Source organism: Chrysochloris asiatica, unplaced genomic scaffold (genome assembly GCF_000296735.1).
Source record: "Chrysochloris asiatica unplaced genomic scaffold, ChrAsi1.0 scaffold00011, whole genome shotgun sequence".
NCBI classification, from domain to species: Eukaryota; Metazoa; Chordata; class Mammalia; order Afrosoricida; family Chrysochloridae; genus Chrysochloris; species Chrysochloris asiatica.
In genome coordinates, this window is record NW_006408529.1 from 18,010,257 (window position 1) to 18,030,780 (window position 20,524).

General features: G+C 38.5%; 1 pseudogene; it reads right to left on the reverse strand.

Moving 5' to 3' along the window:
* Positions 1-5,860: 5,860 nt before the first annotated feature.
* LOC102842284 overlaps positions 5,861-20,524 on the reverse strand; it is a 39,622-nt pseudogene continuing 24,958 nt past the window's right edge.

Consider the following 20,524-nt stretch of genomic DNA (forward strand, 5'->3'; position numbering starts at 1 on the left):
CTACAAAGGCAAGAAGTGACTGGCTTACAAGCTTTCAAGAGGGAATCTAGATCCAGAAGGTCTGGAGGAAGGTAGAATCTCCAGTGAGTAGTATCCAATCTGTCTAGGCGGGACTGATGAAATGAAATGCAGATAGGTCTCTTGTGATACAATAGTGAACAATTGTTATCAGGACTGATTGTGAGGGTTTGAAATGTAAAGGTAGACGTTTTGTAGCAAGGAGAGGCGTGATTAACTTTGCAGTCTAGAAGCAGAGGTCCTTGGGACCATCTAGGGAGAAGAGCGGGGAGCGGGACCCTACCCAGAGAAGCAGTGACACCAGAGATGGAGGCAGAGATGATGACGTGGAAAGATGGAGCAGCTGGGGACCCAAAAAGGGAGAGGGACTGTGTGCTGATGACCAGAGGGCAGGCTTGCAGGGTATATACTTTGGTTAGTTGATGATGCATGGAGGGGATTGTATCCATGTCAATGAAACGATATACGATAGGATGAATGTAAAACTAATGTTTTCCCATGTAAACGATCACATAATTCACAATAAAACATTAAAAAAAAGAAAGAAAGAAACCCTAGTAAGATATACATTGGGATGCTAAATGTAAGGTCAGCAGTTTGAATCCACTGGCCTATCCTTAGAAGAAAGACTAGCGTTTTTGGTTCCCATAAAGATTTACAGCCTCAGAAATCCTATACAAAGTGGCTATGCGTCAGAACCAACTGGACAGAACACAGCAGCAGCAGTAGTAGCACATTGCATTATAACCATTGATTTCCTTGTCAGTGTGTATCTGTTTGTCTGTCTCTCTTACTTTGCTCTTCTGAGTCCAAGGTCTACAATACCTTATTAAACTTACTTCTAGTGGGTTAGCCATCTACCCCACTTGTTACAATCCAATTTCTCTGTCATAATTCTAGGGCTCTCTATTTACTTTTCAACCTATTTCAATCTCACATCTGTGCCCACTAACTTCTGACTAGCTAACATCTAACCTCTGTTATAATAGTCATCAATGACCTCATTTTAGTCATAGAAACATTTTTCAGACATCTGTAACCCTCCTGGTTCTCAGAATCAACAAGATTCTAAATAAGAAATTGTGGTACAGAAAACATTGGACTTTCCGTAGTTGACAGGACCTGATTTTGTATAAATAGTGCCACCTCAGTTACATGCCCTAATAGGTATCTTGTTGGTGTTGTTGGTAAGTGCTGTCGAGTTGGTTCCAACCCATAGCAACCCTGTATAGGGTTTCTGAGTTGCACTTGGTGAGCTTGAACCCCTAACTTTGCTATTCAAACCTACTTTGCAATCCAGCATATTAACCCACAGTGCTACGCCAGGACTCCAGTAGGTATCTAAGAGCTAGGAAATCTTGGATAAGATAGGCTGTACCAACTATAGGTTTTATGGCCACTCTACTTCAGCTATTTTTCGTAATTGATCTGGAAATCATTTGAAATTTTCACATCTAATTCATCAGCCAGGTCTTTGCTTCCAGCTCCAAAATATCCTACATGTGTCTCCATCTTTTCATTTCTCCTGTTACCAATGAAGTTCAAGTCACTATTCTCTTTTTGCAGTCTAAACTAAGGTGAGAATCTCCTAGCAGATCCTTTGCCATCAACTTTTGCTCAGACAACAATTTTTTACCTGTTAGTCAGACTTTTTAATACAGAAAGCAGATTAAATACTTGTATTCTTTTCATTAGGCTCATATGCATATAAAAGTTGGATAATGAAAAAAGGATACAGACCAATTGAGTCATTTGAACTGTGATGTTGGTGAATACTGCCAAAGAATGGATAAATGAATCTTAGAAGGAGTACAACTAGAATCTTCCTTAGAATTGAAGATGGAGAGACTTTGACTTGCTTAATTTGGACACACCACCTGGAAAGACCAGTTGCTAGAAAAGGACATCATGTTTAGTAATGTGAAAGCCCATGAAAATGAGGGAAACCCTGAATGACATGGGTCAATCCAATAGATAAATCAGTGGACTCCAGAATAGTAATAATCATGAAGATGGTGCCGGACTTGGCAGAATTACATTTTGCTATACATAAGGGCCTGGTGTGGCGCTGTAGGTTAGTGCGCCAGAATGCAAAGCCATTTGAACTGCAAGGTTGGCAGTTCAAGCTAACCAGCTTCTCCTTGGAAACCCTATAAAGGGTCACTATGGGTCAGAACCAACTTGGTGGCACTTAACAACAATATACATACATAAGGAGTTATGGTATGGCACTACAGGATAAGCACTAGACCCCAAGGCTGGTTTTTATCTCAAGGTTGGTGATTCAAATACATCAGCTGCTCCTCGGAAACCTTATACAGGGTCGCTATGGATCGGAACTTACTCGATGGCACTTAACGACAACATACATCTATAAGGTCACCATGAGCTGGAGACAAGTCGATGGCAACAAACCCTTTTATTTCTTTTTCTTTTTTAAATTAAGACTCTTTAACTTGACCCTTAGGAGCTCAGAAAGCCTCATCTTTCTCCCGCAGAGCAGCTGGTAGTTTCGAACTGCTGACCTTGCGGTTCTCAGCCTGATTCATAACCACTATGCTACCAGAGCTCCTTTCAACAACAACCTTGACCCTTAGGAGCTCTGGTAGCGTAGTGGTTATGAATCAGGCTGAGAACCGCAAGGTCAGCAGTTCGAAACTACCAGCTGCTCTGCGGGAGAAAGATGCTGCTTTCTGCTTCCATAAAGATTTACAGCCTCAGAAACCCTGCACAGGGTAGCTATGAGTCGGAACCAACTCCACGGCACATAACCAGCCAACCAAACCTTGACCCTTAAGGATCCTAGAGGTACAAAGTTTAAGCACTCAGCTGCTAACTGAAAACTGGATTCAAACTCATCCAGTAGCAACACAGGAGAAAAATCTCATAACCTAGTTCCATAAAGATTATATCCAAGACAAACCTCTGGAGCAGTTCTACTCTGTCACATGAGATTATTTTGAGTCAAAATAGACTTGACTGCACTCAGCTACAGCCATCCTGACCCTAAGCTATCTATTTCCTTTACATCCATCAGCTTCTGAAACATAGGTTTTTAATAAATAATTCTTGAATGAATGAATACATGAATGAGTAAATAAATCAGCAGAAAGTTCACTGCTTCTTGCTGGCTATTACAAACATGTTATAAAACGGGACTGGTGGCGGTATCATTTGACTTCACAAGGGGAAAGAGAATTAAACTCAGCATTTGCCCATTTCCAATTCCTATGAAACTGTCTGATGCGCCCCCACGCTCCAATGTTCTCTGCCAATTCTGACACCAACTGTCCCTCCCAGAGCACTCTCTACTTCTCAACTGGGTTTGCTGATTCATTGCAAAGACCCCACAAACTCATACACCTTACTCACAGTTATGGGGTTTATTAGGGAAGTTAACAGGTTTACAATACAGAACTAGAAATGTTCAGGACACAGCTGTCCAATCAGGACAGCCTCTTCTTTGCCACGCCCACAGTCAGGCATCTCTCTGGAACTTTGGCATCTACCTTACTTGGGCAATGTTACAAAGCTCTTTTAAGACTGCTGATAAGTGCCCAAAGGGACACTCTATTCCACCATAAGCCTCAAACCCAAACCCACTCAGCTCTAGGTCAGAAAACCTAGCTTCACCCCACCTGAATTAAGTGCTTGAGGAGCCCTATTCTGCAAGCCAGAACCCTTCCCCTTGCACTCAGTTTTCTTGTTCTGTGGTCTGGGAAGCCAGCCTCTGTCTCATGCTCTCTTGGTTCTGCTATTGCTATTCCTCTGCCACTATTCTGGTGTTGCAATTCTGTCTCCTGGATTTCAGGGTCCAAATGATGTACGCCACTGCTGACTCTTCTTTGTTGGTAATGAGATTCCCTTTCTGATTCTGAAATGGCTCATTTTATACTCATGTTAGAGTTCCAAGTTTTCACTTGTTAACAATTGCTCACAACTGAATCATATAATCCTATCAGCATCATTTCCAACCTTCACTTACCCAGACCTAGGAGCTCTGGTAGCATAGTGGCTATGAATTGGGCTGCGAACCACAAGGTCAACAGTACAAAACTACTAGCTGTTCTGCGGGAGAAAGGTGAGGCTTTCTGCTCCCATATTTACAGCATTGGAAACTCTGTACAGGGTGGTCATGAGTCGGAACAGACTCCACCGCACATAACCACCACCACCACCATCATGGAAAAGTTGTTTGTTGGGAGTTACAAAGACTGTGGGTAGAAGAGTCATATGAAGTAATTCACTGCTATGCACAGCACGGCACATCTATTTATAAATTTACAGCTCTTCATAAGGCATAGTTTATAGAAACATAACATTTTAATTGATAGTGTTTTCTGTTTTCCTTCGATTATTACTGGAAATTCATGCTTCTGTGTAATTTTCCTCAATAGAAGAAAACCAAGACAAATATCTATTATAAGTAAGAATATTACTGTTAATGTAATAAACAAGCACTAGAATTTGTTGTTTTTGCTCTTATATCATACTATGGAGTTAGATTTGACTAATAGTGACCCCAGGCACAAGATTATAAAATATTGCCCAGGCCTGCAACATCCTCAAAATTGTTAAGTTTGAGGACATCGTTGCTGCCACGTATTGATTCATCTTGAGAGTCTCTTCTTCTCCCACTCTCTACTTGACTAAGCTTGGTGTCCTTTTCCAGGGACTGATCCCTCTTGATAACATACACAATCCCAGATAGATTTTTTATTCTTCTGCAGTCTATCAGCCTTTCAATATTCTTCACCAATGCCATAATTCAAAAGCATAAATTATTCTTCAGTCTTCCTTATTCATTCTCCAGTGTTCCCATGCATAGAAAGCTATTGAAAATTACATGACTTGGGCCAGGTGCACCTTGGTCATCAAAGTGGCAACTTTCATATGTAACACTTTAAAGAGGTGTTGGGCAGCAGATTTGTATAATGCAATATGTCAATTAATTTCTTGACTGCTGCTTCTGTGAGCATAGGTTGTGGATCCGAGTAAAATGAAACTCTTGAAAACTTCAATCTTTTCTTCACTTATTATGATGTTGATGATGTTTGTTGTTTATTGGTTCGGTCATGAGGATTTTTGGTGTTTTGTGGGTTTTTTTTTTTATATTGAAATGTAATCCACACTGAAATCTGTATTCTTTGATCTTCATCAGCTAATGCTTCAAGCCATCTTGACTTTCAGCAAGCAAGTCTGGGTCATCTGTGTGTGTCTTGGGTTGCTAATGTTGTTGTGGTTGTTTTTAGGTGCCATTGAGTTGGTACCAACTCATAGCAACCGTATGCACAACAGAACAAAACACTGCCTGGTCCTGAGCCAACCTCACTATTGTTGCCATACTTCAACCCATTGATGCTGCTAGTTTGCCAATCCATCTCACTGACAGTCTTGCTCTTTTTCTCTGACCTTTCACCTTACCAAACATAATATCCTTCTTCAGTGACGGGTCCCTCCTGACAATATGTCTGAAATATGAGAGATGAAGTTTGGCTATCCTGGCCTCCAAGGGCACTTTGGCTGCACTTCTTCCAACACATATGTGTTGAAGTGAAGAATTAGATCAGTTTTGTACAAGAGTTTAAAAAAAAATCAAATCACAACAAAGTCGGCTTGGCTTCTCTTTGAGCCTCCAGGATTACCATCTGTGTGTGTGTGTGTGTGTGTACATGTGTGTGTGTTTTCTCAATCAGGTCAGTCCGGCCTCTCTGCCACAGACATTGTTTCAGCATTCCCATGCCTCCGGCTGTATCCCAGTCATTGGATGGGATCAGACAGCATCCCAAGGGCTCACCATCCCTCTTCCCCTGACCCGGCACCGGTGGAGGAGGAGCAGCTGTCACCAGAGCCTATGTGGTTGAAGGTTTCAACTCAGCACAGAACGAATATCAGCAGTGAACCTGAGGGTATCCAGCCTGGGGAGCAGGTTAAGAAGAGCAGGTCACTGGGGTCACTGAACCAGGACTTGATGGGGATGGCATTGCCTGGATGGCTCCTGTGAGCCCCTAGGGAGTTATCCAGGATCACAGTGCTGGAGAGGTCACTGTGGACCACAGAAAGGTCCTTCCTTAATGTCGCTGCCCAACTCCAAAGTGCAGTGCTGTCTATAGTATCTCCTCTTAAGAATGCTTCTACTATTGCTCAGTTTGTCTGCTACAGCAGAGCCCTAAATCTCCATGCTTGCTGTGAACACCAGCTCGTACACTGGCTCACCACTTCTAAGAAGAAATCCACAAGAGGCCTCTTATGTACAAAACATCGGACTGGATGTTTGCCTATTACCACCTTCAGGATGAAGTCAAGAGGCATTCCAGGGCGGACTGTGGGCCTCAGAACCTCATAGTGATGGGAGTGAATAAGTGTCTCATCCAGATCCAATACCAGGATTTTCCTCTTCACCTGGCCTAGCCTATCCGGGACATGAGAGATAAAGGAAGGACACCATATTTAACAGTTTGGTACTGGATTACCATGCAGATCTGCCTCCGCAAAAGGTAAATGAAGAAGCTCCAAAGCTTGGCGGCGAACACCTGTCCACCCTGGATGACCCTGCTGGTATTTAAAATACCCTTGGCATAGCTTCCAGAATTATAGCAACTCACAAGCCACCACAGTACGACAAACTGGTGGGGTTGTTAATGAGACTTCCTCAAATCCTGATGCTAAATTCTTCTTCATATAGTCCAGCTTCTTAGATTATTTGCTTAACATGCAGATTAAATAAGTATTGTGAAGGAATACAACACTGATTCACATCGTTTCTGACTTTAACCCTGAAGCTTACCCTTGTTCTGTTTGAATGACACTTTTTGTTCTATGTACAGGTTCTTTATGAGCACAATTTAGTGTTCTGGAATTCCCATTATTCTCAATGTTATTCATAGTTTGTTATGATGCACACAATAGTCAAATGCCTCTGCATAGTCAGTAAAGCACAATTTCCCTGGTTTCATCCAAGAATTCATCAGATGTAAGCAATGATATTCCTCATTACACATCCTCCTGTGAATCCATCTTGAATTTCTGACAGGTCCTGCTGCAATAATTTTTAAATTATGTTCTGCAAAATTTCACTTTCCTGTGACTTTAATTATATTGTTAGATAATTTCAACATTCTATTGTGTCAACTTTCTTTGAAATAGCCACAAATACTAATCTCTTCCAGTTGGCTGGTTATGTAGCTGTCTTCCAAATTTTTTGGCATAAACTTGTAAGTGTTAGCAGTGCTGCATCAGCTTGTCAAACCATTTTAATTGGCATTATGTCAATTCCTGGAGACTTGTTTTTAGCTAATGCCTTCAGTGCAACATGGTTCTTGATCCTATCCAAACTCGTGAAATGGTTGAATGTTGACCAATTCTTTTTGGTACAGTGATTCTATTCCTTACAAATTTTTTTGATAGTTTCTGCATCACTAAATATTTAGCCCAAAACATTATTCTTTACAGCAAGTCAAGGTCTGAATTTTTTCTTCAGTTGTTTCAGCTTGAGAAATGTTGAGTATATTCTTCCCTTTTGATTTTCTAACTCCAGGTATTTGTACATTTCATTATAATTTTTCACTTTGCCTTCTTGACCTGTCCTTTGGAATTTTCTGTTCAGTTCTTTTATTTCATCGTTTCTTCCATTTACTTTAGGTATTAATTGCTAAAGAAAAAAATTCAGAATCTCTTATAACATTCATTTTGATCTTTTTTTTCTTTCTTGTCTTTTTTGCCTCCTTCATGTACAAGTTTTTTTATGTCATCCTGCAACTCCTTTGGTCTTTGGTCATTAGTGGTCAGTGCATCAAATTTTTTACTGATATGGTCTCTAAATCCAGGTGGAATATACTCAAGGTCATATTTTGACTCTTATGGACTTGTTTTAATTTTATGCAGTTTCAGACCCGGAGTGAGAAAATCAAAAGGGAAGAATACATTTAGCATTTATCAAGCTGAAAGAGTTGAAGAAAATAATTCAAGCCTTACTTATAACATTGAAGGATTCCATTGGCAAAATATCAAATGATGCAGACAGCATCAAAAGAAGATGGAAGGAATACACAAGGCCACAGTGCCAAAAAGAAATGGATGATGTTCAACCATTTCAAGAGGTAGCATATAATTAAGAGCGAATGGTACTGAAGGAAGAAGTCCAAGGTACACTGAAGGCATTGGCAAAGAATAAGCTCCAGGAATTGATGGAATACAAATTGAAATCTTTCACAAACTGATTCAACACTGGAAGCAATCATTCATTCACCTATGCAAAAAAACTCTAGAAGACAGCTATCTGGCCAACTGATTGGAAAGGATCCCATTCCCAAGAGAGTTAACCCAGCGGAATAGGGAAATCATTGGATTATATCATTAGTATTAATCCTGGTATCGTGCTGTGGTTTAATTTGCTGGCCTGCAAAGTTTGTTTGAACCACAAGGTTGGCAGTTCAAGCTCGCCAGATGCTCCTCAGAAACCCTATACAGGGTGGCTATGGGTCGGAACTGACTCAACAATACTCAACAACAACAGTCACATGCAAGTAAAATGTTGCTAAAATAATCCAAAAATGACTGTAACAGTGCATTGACAGAGAACTACCAGAGGTTCAAGTCATATTCAGCCTAGGTTGTAGAACAATAGATATCATTGCTGAAGCCCGGTGAATCTTGACTGAAAGAAAAGAATATCAGAAAAGAGTTTGCCTGTGCTTTCTTGACAATGCAAAGAGTTTTGCCTCTGTGGATCATGACAAGCTATGGACAATATTGTGGAGAACAAATATTCTAGAATAGTTATTTGTGCTTATGAGGAACCTATACATAGACCAAAAGGCAATCTCATCAAAAACAAGGGGAAGCTAAAGGGTTTAAAATTAGGAAATATGTACATTAGGGTTGTAATCTTTTACCGTACTTATTCAATCTGTATGCTGAGCAAATGATCCAAGAAACTGGATTATATGAAGAAGAATTGGAGGAAGACACTTTACCAACCTGTGATATGCAGATGACACAAACATATTTGATGAAAGTGAAGGGCACTTGAAATGCTTAGTGATGAAGAAAGACTCTTGAAAGTGTTCAAGAGCTAAAATGAGAGTGTGAGGAATGAGGTGTGCCTGACCCAAGTCATGGTATTTTGAATAGCCTCACATGCATGTGAATGTTAGACAATGAATAAGGAAGACCATAGAAAAAATGATGCATTTGCATTATTGTGTTGGAGAAAAACTAACAAATTTATGTTGGAGGAAGTGCAACCAGAATATTCCTTAGAAGTCAGGATGGTGATACTTCATCTCACATACTTTGGACTTTTTATCAGGAGGGACCAGCCCCTGGAGAAGGACTTCATGCTTGGAAAAGTGGAGAATCAGCGAAAAAGTGGAAGACCCCCAACAGGATGGATTGGCACAGAGGTAGCAGCAATGGGCTCGTGCATAACAATGCTTATGAGGATTGTGCAGGACCTGGCAAAGTTTTGTTTTGTTGTGCATGGGGTCACTATGAGTTAGAACCACATCGATGACACCTAACAACAACAACAACAATCTTTATTGTAGCAAACTGCCATATCTTTTTTCCTGTTGGGTTTGAAGTGTCAACCTTCTGATTAGTCACCAAATACTTTAATCACCATATCACCAGGTCTTCTGATGTTGAGCCCAGAGATAGTGGACTATATGAAAAATAAAGTCACATCAGTATTGGAGGTAAACTCATCAATAACTTGTGATATGCAGATGACACAATCTTGCTTGCTGAGGATGAAGAGGACTTGAAACACGTATTGATGGAAATCAAAGAGTACAGTATGAATTTTCAATTCAGCATAAAGAAAATGAAAATTCTCAAAACTAGACCAGTATGCAACATCATAGTAATTGGTGAAAAGATCAAAGTTGTCAAGGGTTTAATTTACTTCACAAACAATCAATATCAGTTTAAGTTGTTGTTGTTGTTAAATGCCTTCAAATTGGTTTTCACTGATAGTGACCCTGTATAGGGTTTCCAAGGAGCAACTGGTCGATTTGAACTGTGACCAGTTTGATAAGCAATCAAATCTATTTTTAAAAACCTTTTTTAAATGTTAAAAAAGAAAGGTCTCACCTTGAGGACTAAAGTGCAGCTGACACAAGCACGGTATTTTCAATCACCCCAAAATAATGTAAAAAGTCTACAAATAAGGAAGACTGAAAAAAAATCAATGAATTTGAATTATGGCATTGACAAAGAATATTAACTATACCATGGACTGCCAGAAGAATGAACAAATCTGTCTTGGAAGAAGCACAGCCAGAAGAGACTTGGCTCGCACACTTCAGACATGTAATCAGTTGGGAATAGTCCCTGAAAGTTGACATTGCCATAAATTGAATTGTGCCCTCCTCCCAGCCTAAAATAAATAAATAAATAAATAAAATAAAAGGAGCTCTGGTAGTGTAGTGGTTACGAATCAGGCTGCGAAGCGCAAGGTCAGCAGTTCGAAACTACCAGCTGCTCCACAGAAGAAAGATGAGGCTTTCTGCTCCCGTTAAGATTTACAGCCTCGGAAACCCTGTACAGGGTCGCTATGAGTCGGAACCGACTCCACAACACATAACAACAACAACAACCCCCAAAAATATGTCTCAATTTGGCTGGGTCAAGATTCTCAGTGGTTTAGCAGTTATGCAATGATGTAATGATGATTCCCCATGATGTAATCTGATGTGATAAACAAAGAAGACAAGTAAGGGTGGGCTATAATACTCTTAATCCCATCACAACCATGATCTGATATAAGGAAGTGTCCCACGGATATGAACTGCAACACCTTTTATTGTACAAGAGAAAAAAGGAGAAGGGAACAGATAAGAGGGACTTAGTCCCACCAGGAAAGAAGAATCAGAAGTGGAGTATGTTCCTTGAACTTCAGGTCCCTGCACTGTGAAGCTTCTGTAATTGTCAGATGCTGCCGAGTTGCTTCCAACTCATACCAACTGTATCCACAACAGAAGGAAACACCGTCAGGTCCTGAATCTGCCTCACAATTGTTATGTTTGAGCCCACTGTTGCTGCCATCACTTGACTCCATGCTTTCTGACCTTCCATTTAACTAGGCATGATGTCCTTCTCCAGGGACTGTTTCCTCCTGACAAAAAGTCCAATATAAGAGAGATAGAGTCTTGCCATCTTTGCTTTTATGGAGCATTCAAGAAATTTTTCCAAGCTAGATTTGTTTGTTTTTCTAGCAATCCTTAGTACTTTCAATATTCTTTGCCAACAACATAATTCAAAGGCATCAATTCTTCTATGGTCTTCCTTATTCATCGTACAACATTCGCATGCATATTGTTGTTGCTGTATAGGGTTTCGAGGAGAGGCTGGTGGGTTTGAACAGCTGACCTTGCAGTTCAAACTGACCTTGTCCTGTGTATTATCCTGCAGTGCCATACCAGGATTTCATAATAGGCAATTAAAAATACTATAGCTTGGGTCACACACCTTAAAACACAAAGCTACATCCTTGTTGTTTAACACTTTCAAGAGGATTTTTGAAGAACACATTTACTTAATATAATGCATTGTTTGATTTCTTAGCTGCTATTTCCATGAGCATTGATTTTGGATCTAAGCAAAATGGAGTCTTTGACAACTTCAAAAATTTATCTGTTTTTCATTATGTTATTTATTAGTCCAATTGGGAGGATATTTGTTTTCTTTATATGGAGGTAAATCTATACTGAGGACTGTAGTCATTGATCTTCATCAGTAAATTTTTTGTTTCCCTTCACTTCCAGCAACAAAGGTTGTGTTATCTGCATATTGAAGCTTGTTAATAAGTCTTCCTCCAATCCTGATGTCAAGTTCATCTTCATATAATCCAGTTTCTCAGATTATTTACTCAGTATACAGATTGAGTAAGTATGGTAAAAGGATACTACTCTGATGCATACCCTTCCTGATTGTGAACTATTCAGTATCTCCTTGTTTTGTTCTAATGACTGCCCCCTAGGTCATGTGTACAGATTCCTCATGCACACATAAAGTGCTCTGGAATACCCATTCTTCTCAATGTTATCCATAGTTTGTTATGATCCACACAGTGGAATGCTTTTTAGTCAATAAAATACCAGTAAATAATATCTTCTGGTACTCTCTGCTTTCAGTCAAGATCCATCTGACATCAACAATGATATCTTTCATTCCAAGTCCTCTTCTGAATCATTCTTGAATATTCAGCAGCTCTCTGTTGATGAACTTGTGTAACCATTTTTGAATTATCTTCAGAAAAAATTTTGTTTTTATTTCATATTCATGATATTATTCAATGTTTCCTGCATTCCATATGGTCAGTTTTCTTTGTAATATGCACAAATATGGATCTCTTCCAATCAGTTGTCCAGGTACCTATCTTCCAATTTCCTAACAGAGATAAGTGAGGACCTCCAACACTGCATGAGTTTGTTGACATAATACAATTTGTATTTAATAAATTCTGGGAGCCTTGTTTTTCATCAATAACATCACTGCAACTTGGATTTCTTCCTTCAGTACCATCTGTTCTTGATCATATGGTACCTCTTGAAATGGTTTTTATAACAATAGTGAAGCTTCCCAATCCAGGGGAAAATTGATACAAAGATAGAAAGATTTCCAAGGAATGCTGAGCCTATGGATGCTGAAAGGAGTTAAGAACCTCTCCCCAGAGCCAGCAATCCGAATTCAGATTTCTAGTCTCCTAAAGAGTCCTGGTGTGGCTCTGTGAGTTAATGCACCAGACTACAAAGCAGTTTGAACTGCAAGGTTGGCAGTTCAATCTCACCAGAGCTCCTCGGAAACGCTATACAGGGTCACTATGGGTCAGAACTGACTAGATGGCACTTGACAATAATAACAAACTATGAAAGAATACATTTCAATTTGTTAAAGTCACTCATTTGTGGTATTTTTATTATAGCACCGCTAGATAACTAAAATAGACATCGTGCTAGGTAAAGTGGAGAGTCAGCACAAAGAAGACCTTCAAGGAGATGAATTAAGACAGTGGCTGTAACAATAGTTGTAAGCATAGAGGATTTTTCAGGACCTGTGAATGTTTCATTCTGTTGTACATGAATGAGTGAGCTGGAGCTGACTCAATGGTACCTAACAACAACAACCATAACATGTTCAATCTGTAGATCAATATTATCTTCTAATCAGTTAATGTGTTGGATATAATGCAATTGAGATTATCTTTTTTAGCACTGTAATTTCTTTCAACATTTTAAAATAGTTTTTCAGCATACTTGTCTTGAAATTTTTTTGTTAAATGACCTCTAGGCACTTTATTCTTTTGGGCTCTATTACAAATGAGATAATTTTCTTAGTTTCAGCTTCAGAATATTCATTGCTAGTGTACAGAATTGATTTTTGTATATTGATCTTGTATCCTGCATTATTGCTGAACTTGTTTATTAGTTCCAAAGTTGTTTATTAGATTGCTTCAGATTTTCTAATTCACAATCATTTGTTGTTGTTGCTTGGTGCCATTGAGTCAATTCCAATTCATATCACAACAGAACAAACCTCTGCCTGATCCTGCATCATTCTTACAATTGTTATGGTTGAGCCCATTGTTGCTGCCACGTATCACTCCATCTAGTTGGAGGTGTTGCCTTTTTCCTTGACCCTCCACTTATCCAAGCATGATTTCCTTGTTCAGGGACTGGTCCCTCCTGATAAAATGTCTGAAGTAAGAGAGAAACTTCTAGCCATCCTTGTTTCTAAGGAGCATTCTGATGGTACTTCCAATATAGATTTGTTTGCTTTTCCAGTACTCCATGGTACTTTCAATATCCTTTGCCAATACCATATTTCAAATAAATGAACCCTTCCATGGTCTTCCTTATTCATTGTCAAACTTTCACACACATGTGAGCCAGATTTAAATACCATGGCATGGGTCAGGCACACCTTAGTTCTCAAAGTGATTTTGCTCTTGAACACTTTAAAGTGTTGTGTGTTTTTTTAGCAGATTTGCCTTATGCAATATGTTACTTGATTTCTTAACTTTGCTTTCATAAGGATTGATTGTGGATCCAAGCAAAATTTAGTCTTTGGCAATCTTTTCTCCATTTATCATGATGTTATTTATTGGTCCAATTGTTAGGAATTTTGTTTTCTTTACATTGAGGTGCAATCCATACTGAAGGCTATAGTCTTTGATCTTTATCAGTAAGTATTTTAAGTCCTCTTCACTTTAAGCAAGCAAAGTTGTGTCATCTGTATATCTAAGGGTGTTAATAACTTTCCCTCCATTTTGGATGCCATGATCTTCTTCATATAATCCAGCTTCTTAGATGATTTGTTCAACATACAGATTGAATAAGTATATTGAAAGAATATAACCCTGACTCACATCTTTCTTGATTTTAAACCATTTAGCATTCCTATTTTCTATTTAATTAATGACTGCTTCTTGATCAATGTGCAGGTTCCTCATGAGCACAATTAAGTGCTCTGGAATATCCATTCTTGACGATGTTATCCACAATTTGTCATTATTCACAAGTCAAATACTTTTGCATAGTCAATAAAGCACAGGTAAAATATTTTTCTGGTACTCTATGCTTTCAGCTAGAGTCCTGGTGTGGCGCTGTGGCTTAATGCACCAGACTGCAAAGCCAATTAAACTGCAAGGTCCGCAGTTCAAGCTCACCAGCTGTTCCTTGAACCCCTATACAAGGGTCGCTATGGGTCGGAACCAACTCGATGGCACTTAATGACAATAACATGCTTTCAGCTAAGATCTATTCAATCAGCAATGATATTCCTCATCCATGTCCTCTTCTGAATCCAGCTTGAATTTCTGGCATCTCCCTGTCAGTGTACTACCACAAGTGTTTTGGAATTATGTTCAGCAAAATTTTACTTGCATAAGGTATTAGTGACATTGATGATTTCCACATTCCATTGGGTCACGCTTCTTTGGAATGGTCACAAATATGTATCTCTTCCAACTAATTGGCAAGGTAGCTATTTTCCAAATTTCTTGATGTAGATGAGTCTACAATCGTTGTTGTTATTGCTGTTAAGTCAGTTCTGAATCATAGCCACCTATATAGATTTTCCCAGGATTGGCTGGTGGGTTTGAATAACTGAACTTATTGTTAGTAGTTCAGTGCTTATCCTATAGTTCCATACTAGGACTCTATAAATATATAACCTGTAAATTGAGATAGTTTTACTTCTTTTTAAATCTGTATGCCCTTCATTTCTTCCTCTCTTATAATTGTCTTGGCTAGAATTTTTGTGACAAGTTTGAGTAGAAGTGGCCATAGCAGACATTCTTGTCTATTTTTGATCTTTAGTAAAAACCATTCAGTTTTTCTCAGTTGAATATGATGTTAGCTACATTTTTTTCATAGAGGTCCCTTTTCATAAATGTCCTGTTTCCCACAGAAAACTCTATGAATGGAATGAAAGTTCCATTCCATTCCTCAATTTCTTTAGTTTTGTTAAAGTTTTTTGGGTTTTATTAATCGTGAAATTGTTTGGATTTTTGTCAATTACTTTTTCTTCATGTATTCAATAATCATGCTATTTGTCTCTGAGTGTGTTAATATATTATATTATATCTATTGATTTTAAGACGTTATACCAGTCTTTCATACCTGGAACACATCCCTCTGGATTATATTGTCTAACCTCTTTTATATGCTGTTGGAATAAGTTTGATAATATTTTGTTGAGTATATTTTAATCAGGTCAAAATATATTAGTCTAGTTATAGAGTGATACAGATCTGATAAAATTAAGTGGACTGTGTTTCATCTTCAGTGCTTTGGAAGAGTTTGTGAAGAGTTTGTTGAGTTTCCTAATGAAGCCATTGGGCTTGGAATTTTCTTTGTCAGCATTAAAAAAAAAAAAATCTTAACTTATTATAGATCTATGTAGACTATCCATTTTTTCTTGAGCCAATGTGGGTTAATGCACTGGACTGCAAAGTTGGTTTGAATTGCAAGATTTGCAGTTCAAGCTTACCAGCTACTCCTCAGAAATCCTATACAGGGTTGCTATGAGTCAGAACCTACTCAACAGCACTTAATAACAATTGATAACTGAATCATTTCTTAATTTTTATTTCCTTATTTGAGCTCAAACATATCTCAGAGTTTAGGTCATCCCTTTTAGTATGCTTCTATTTTCATTTTGGACCTCATCTGAACACTCTTCACCTCTATTTATTACTATTAAACACACACCTCCACAATGACTGAAGGAGTCTTGAACACTTTCCATGAAAAATGGTTTTATTTCCTTGAATGCAAAGGACAATGTAATGAGTCACATTATAATAAGAAGAAAGGAAAGGATGATTTCTAGAGAGCAAAATTCTGAGTTTTGGTAGTGCCAGTGACCTAGCCATGATGTGATTATACTGTGAATTCTCGACCAACAAAGGAGAGAAAAATCCAATTTAAAATTATCTTTGACTAGATTTTGCTGCGAAATAAATATGACATTGAGCTCAGTAATTCAAAGTTTTATTCAGTGATCTCAGAGAACTCTCTACGGGCAGGAGCCTTCATAATGATTCCATTGGCTCAATATTGCCCTTGTTTCCAGACTCCTATTCAGCCACCTGGTAAATTGCCAGCACCTAAGTGGCACTATGGATTAATGCACTGGACTGCTAGGTTGGCTTGAAACTCCAGGTTGGCAGTTCAAATTCCCCAGCCACGCCTTGGAAACCCTATACAGTGTTGCTATGAGTCAGAACTGACTCAACAGCACTTAACAACAACAACAATAAAGATGCTCCTCAGACCTCAACTGCTAGTACAGAGGAGTTTATTATTTGAAGTATTGGTAGTCTTCCCACCCTCTCACAGTGATTTCATCATAAGCAGAACATTACAACCTGTGAATGGTGGTTTATTTTCAAATATGGTGTCACACCACCACTGGTCTGTCATACTGTGGTGACTTGTGTGTTGTGGTGATGCTGTAAGCTATGCTACCAGTATTTTAAATACCAGCAAGGTTACTCATGGTGGACAAGTTTCCCCAAAACTTCCAGACTACAACACACTAAGAAGAAAGTTAGGCAGACTACTTCTGAATGGTTAGCCATGGAAAACTCTATGAATAACCATGTAATGTAGTCAGATATAGTGTTGGAAGGTGAAAACATTATGAATATCAGCAGAACATTGTCAGAAATAGTGCTAGAAGATGAACCCCTCAAGTTGGAAGACAGTTAAAATATGGCTGGGTAAGAACTGCCTCCTCAAAGCAGAGTTGATGTGAATGAAGTAAAGTTTTTAAGATCTTCATTTGCTGATTGGGCACAACTCAAAATGAGAGAACATCCATTAATAATCTGAACATGGGCTGTATAAAGTATGAATCTAGAAAAATTTAAAGTTGTAAAAAATAAAATAGAACACATGAAGATGGATATCCTAAGCACTAATGAGCTGAAATGGACTGGTATTGGCCATTTTGAATCCAACAATCCTGTGGTTTACTATGCTGGAAATGTCAAATCTAAGAAGAATGACATCACATCCATCGATAAAAAGAACATCGCAAGAACCATCTTGAAGTATAATGTTGTCTGTGATATGATGACATCCATATGCCTACAAAGAAGTCCATTTAATGTCACTATTATTTATATTTATACACCAACCAATACACCAGCCAGTGATGATGAAATTGAACAATTCTATGAACTTCTTCAGTTTAAAATAATTGAACATGCAATCAAGATGCAGTAATAATTACTGGTGAATGGAATGTGAAAGTTGGAAACAATGAGGAAGGATTGGTAGTTGGAAAATACAGCCTTGGTGATAATGGAAAGCTGGAGATTCTATGATAGAATCTTGAAAGACCAATGACTTCTTCATTGAAATTACCTTTTTTAAGTAACATAAAAGTTGTCTATACACGTGGACCTCATCAGATGGAATACACAGTAATCCAACTGACTACATCTGTAGGAAGAAAGGTGGAGAAGCACAATATCATCAGCCAAAACAAAGCCAGGGACAGACTGTGGAACAATCAGTTGCTCATATGCAAGTTCAGGCTGAAGATCAAGAAAATTAAAACAACTCAACAGGAGCCAATATTTGACTTTGAATATTTCTGACCTGAATTTCAAGACCATCTCAAAAACTGATTTGATGCATTAGACACTAGTCTAATGCATCAAATTAAGACCAGAAGAGCTGTGGGATAATATCAAGAATGTCATACAGGAAGAAAACAAAAAGGTCACTAAGGAGATAGGAAAGAAAAACCAAAATGGATGTCAGAAGAGACTCTGAAACTTGTTCTTGAGCATAGAGAATGTAAAGCAAGTGGAAGAAATGAAGAAGTAAAGGAGCTGAACAGAAAATTCTAAAGTGCAGCAAGTGAAGACAACTGAAATGAGCAAAGACCAAACACCAAAAAGGAAGAACATGTTCAGCATTTCTCAGGCTGAAAGAACTGAAGAGAAAAATTCAAGCCTTGTGTTCCAATACTGAAGGATTCTCTGGGCAAAATGTTGAATGATGCAGAAACAATCAAATGAAGATGGAAGGAATACACAGAGTCACTGTACCAAAAAGAAAAGGTCAATGTTCAGCCATTTCAAGAGGTAGCATATGATCAAGAACCAATGATACTAAAGGAAAAAATTTCAAACTGCACTAAGACACTGGCAAAAAACAATTCTCCAGGAACTAATAGAATACAAATTGATATCTTTCAAAAACTGATGCAGCCCCAGAAGCACTTACTCACGTATGCCAAGAAACTTTGAAATCAGCTACATGGCCAACTGATTGTAAGAGAGCCAGAGATTTTAGCAAAAGAAATTATTTAAAAGGAAGAATTAGGAGGCATACAGATTAGAAAAGAAGTAAAATTATCTCAATTTACATGTGATAGGATTATGTAGGCACTCACTTGTCTATATCAAGAAATTTGAAAGACAGCTACCTGGCCAACCGGACAGTGTTTCCTTTTGCTGTGCTTAAGTACTGACTTGATAGCATCCAACAACAGCAATGACAACCTGGCCAACTATTTGGGAAAGATCTATATTTGAGCCCATTCCAGGGAAAGGTGATCTAACAATGCACAAATCTTCAAATTAGTCATTAATATTACATGCAATCAAAAGTTTGCTGAACATAGTTCAAAAACTATTGCAGCAATGCATTGCCAGGGAGCTACTAGAAATTCAAGATGGGTCCAGGAAAGGACATGGAATGAGGAATATCATTGCTGACATCAGATGGATCTTGGCTGACAGCAGAGAATATCAGAAAGTTATTTACTTGTGCTTTATTGACTATAAAAAAGCATTAAACTGTGCAGATCATACCAAGCTATGGATAATATTGCAAAGAATGGATAATATTGCAAAGAATGGGTATTCTGGAACACTTAAATGTGCTCACAAGGAACCTGTTACATAGACCCAGAGACAGTCATTCTAACAGAATAAGGAACACTGGATGGCTTAAAATCATGAAGGTGTGTGTGTCAGGATTGTGCCCTTTCATCATAGATTATGGAGATGATGCAGGACCTGACAATGTTTGCTTTTTTATGCACAAGGTTACCATGAGTCAGTATATTCAACATATTCTTGCAATGGAATCTTATTTATCCACAAAGAAAAGTGAAATTGTGATACTTGAATAAACATTGAAAATATTATGATGAGTGAAATAAGATAATGTTGCATAGTCCCACTAAAATGAAATATTCAGAATATCCAAATGCTTAGACATCAAAGTTTATGTGTGTTTCCTCAGAACTGATGGGAAAATGGAGAGATATTGTTGAAAGGTCATTGAGTTTCATTTAAAGATAAAATTGAAGATTCTTTTTTTTGTTGTCAGCTGTCATCGAGTCGGTACCGACTTATAGCAACCTTATGCACAACAGAATGAAACACTGCCCGATCCTGGGCCAACCACAGAATTGTTGCCACACTTGAGCCCATTGATGCTGTCACTGTGCCAATCCATATCATTGGGGGTCTTCCTCTGTTTCTCCAACACTCCACTTTATCAAACATGATATCCTCCAGTGACTGGTCTCTCCTGACAATATGTCCGAAGTATGAGAGATGAAGTCTGTCCATCCTGGCTTCCAAGGAGCACTCTGGCTGTTCTTCTTCCAACACTGATCTATTTGTTCTTTTGGCAGCCCACATTACTCTCAATATTTTACTCCAACACCATAACACAAATGCAACAATTCTTCTATTGTCTTCCTTATTCACTGCCCAACTCTTGCATGCATATGACGTTATTGAAAATACCATGGCTGGCATTAGGTGCACCTTAGTCCTGAAGCTGACATCTTTGTTCTTCGACACTTTAAAGAGGTCTTGTGCAGCAGATTCGCCCAATGCAATATGTCATTTGACTTCTTGACTGCTGCTTCCATGAATGGTGATGGCTGAGCCAAGCAAAATGAAGTCATTGACATCTTCAATCTTTTCTCCATTTATGTGGATTCTCTTTATTGGTCCAGTGGT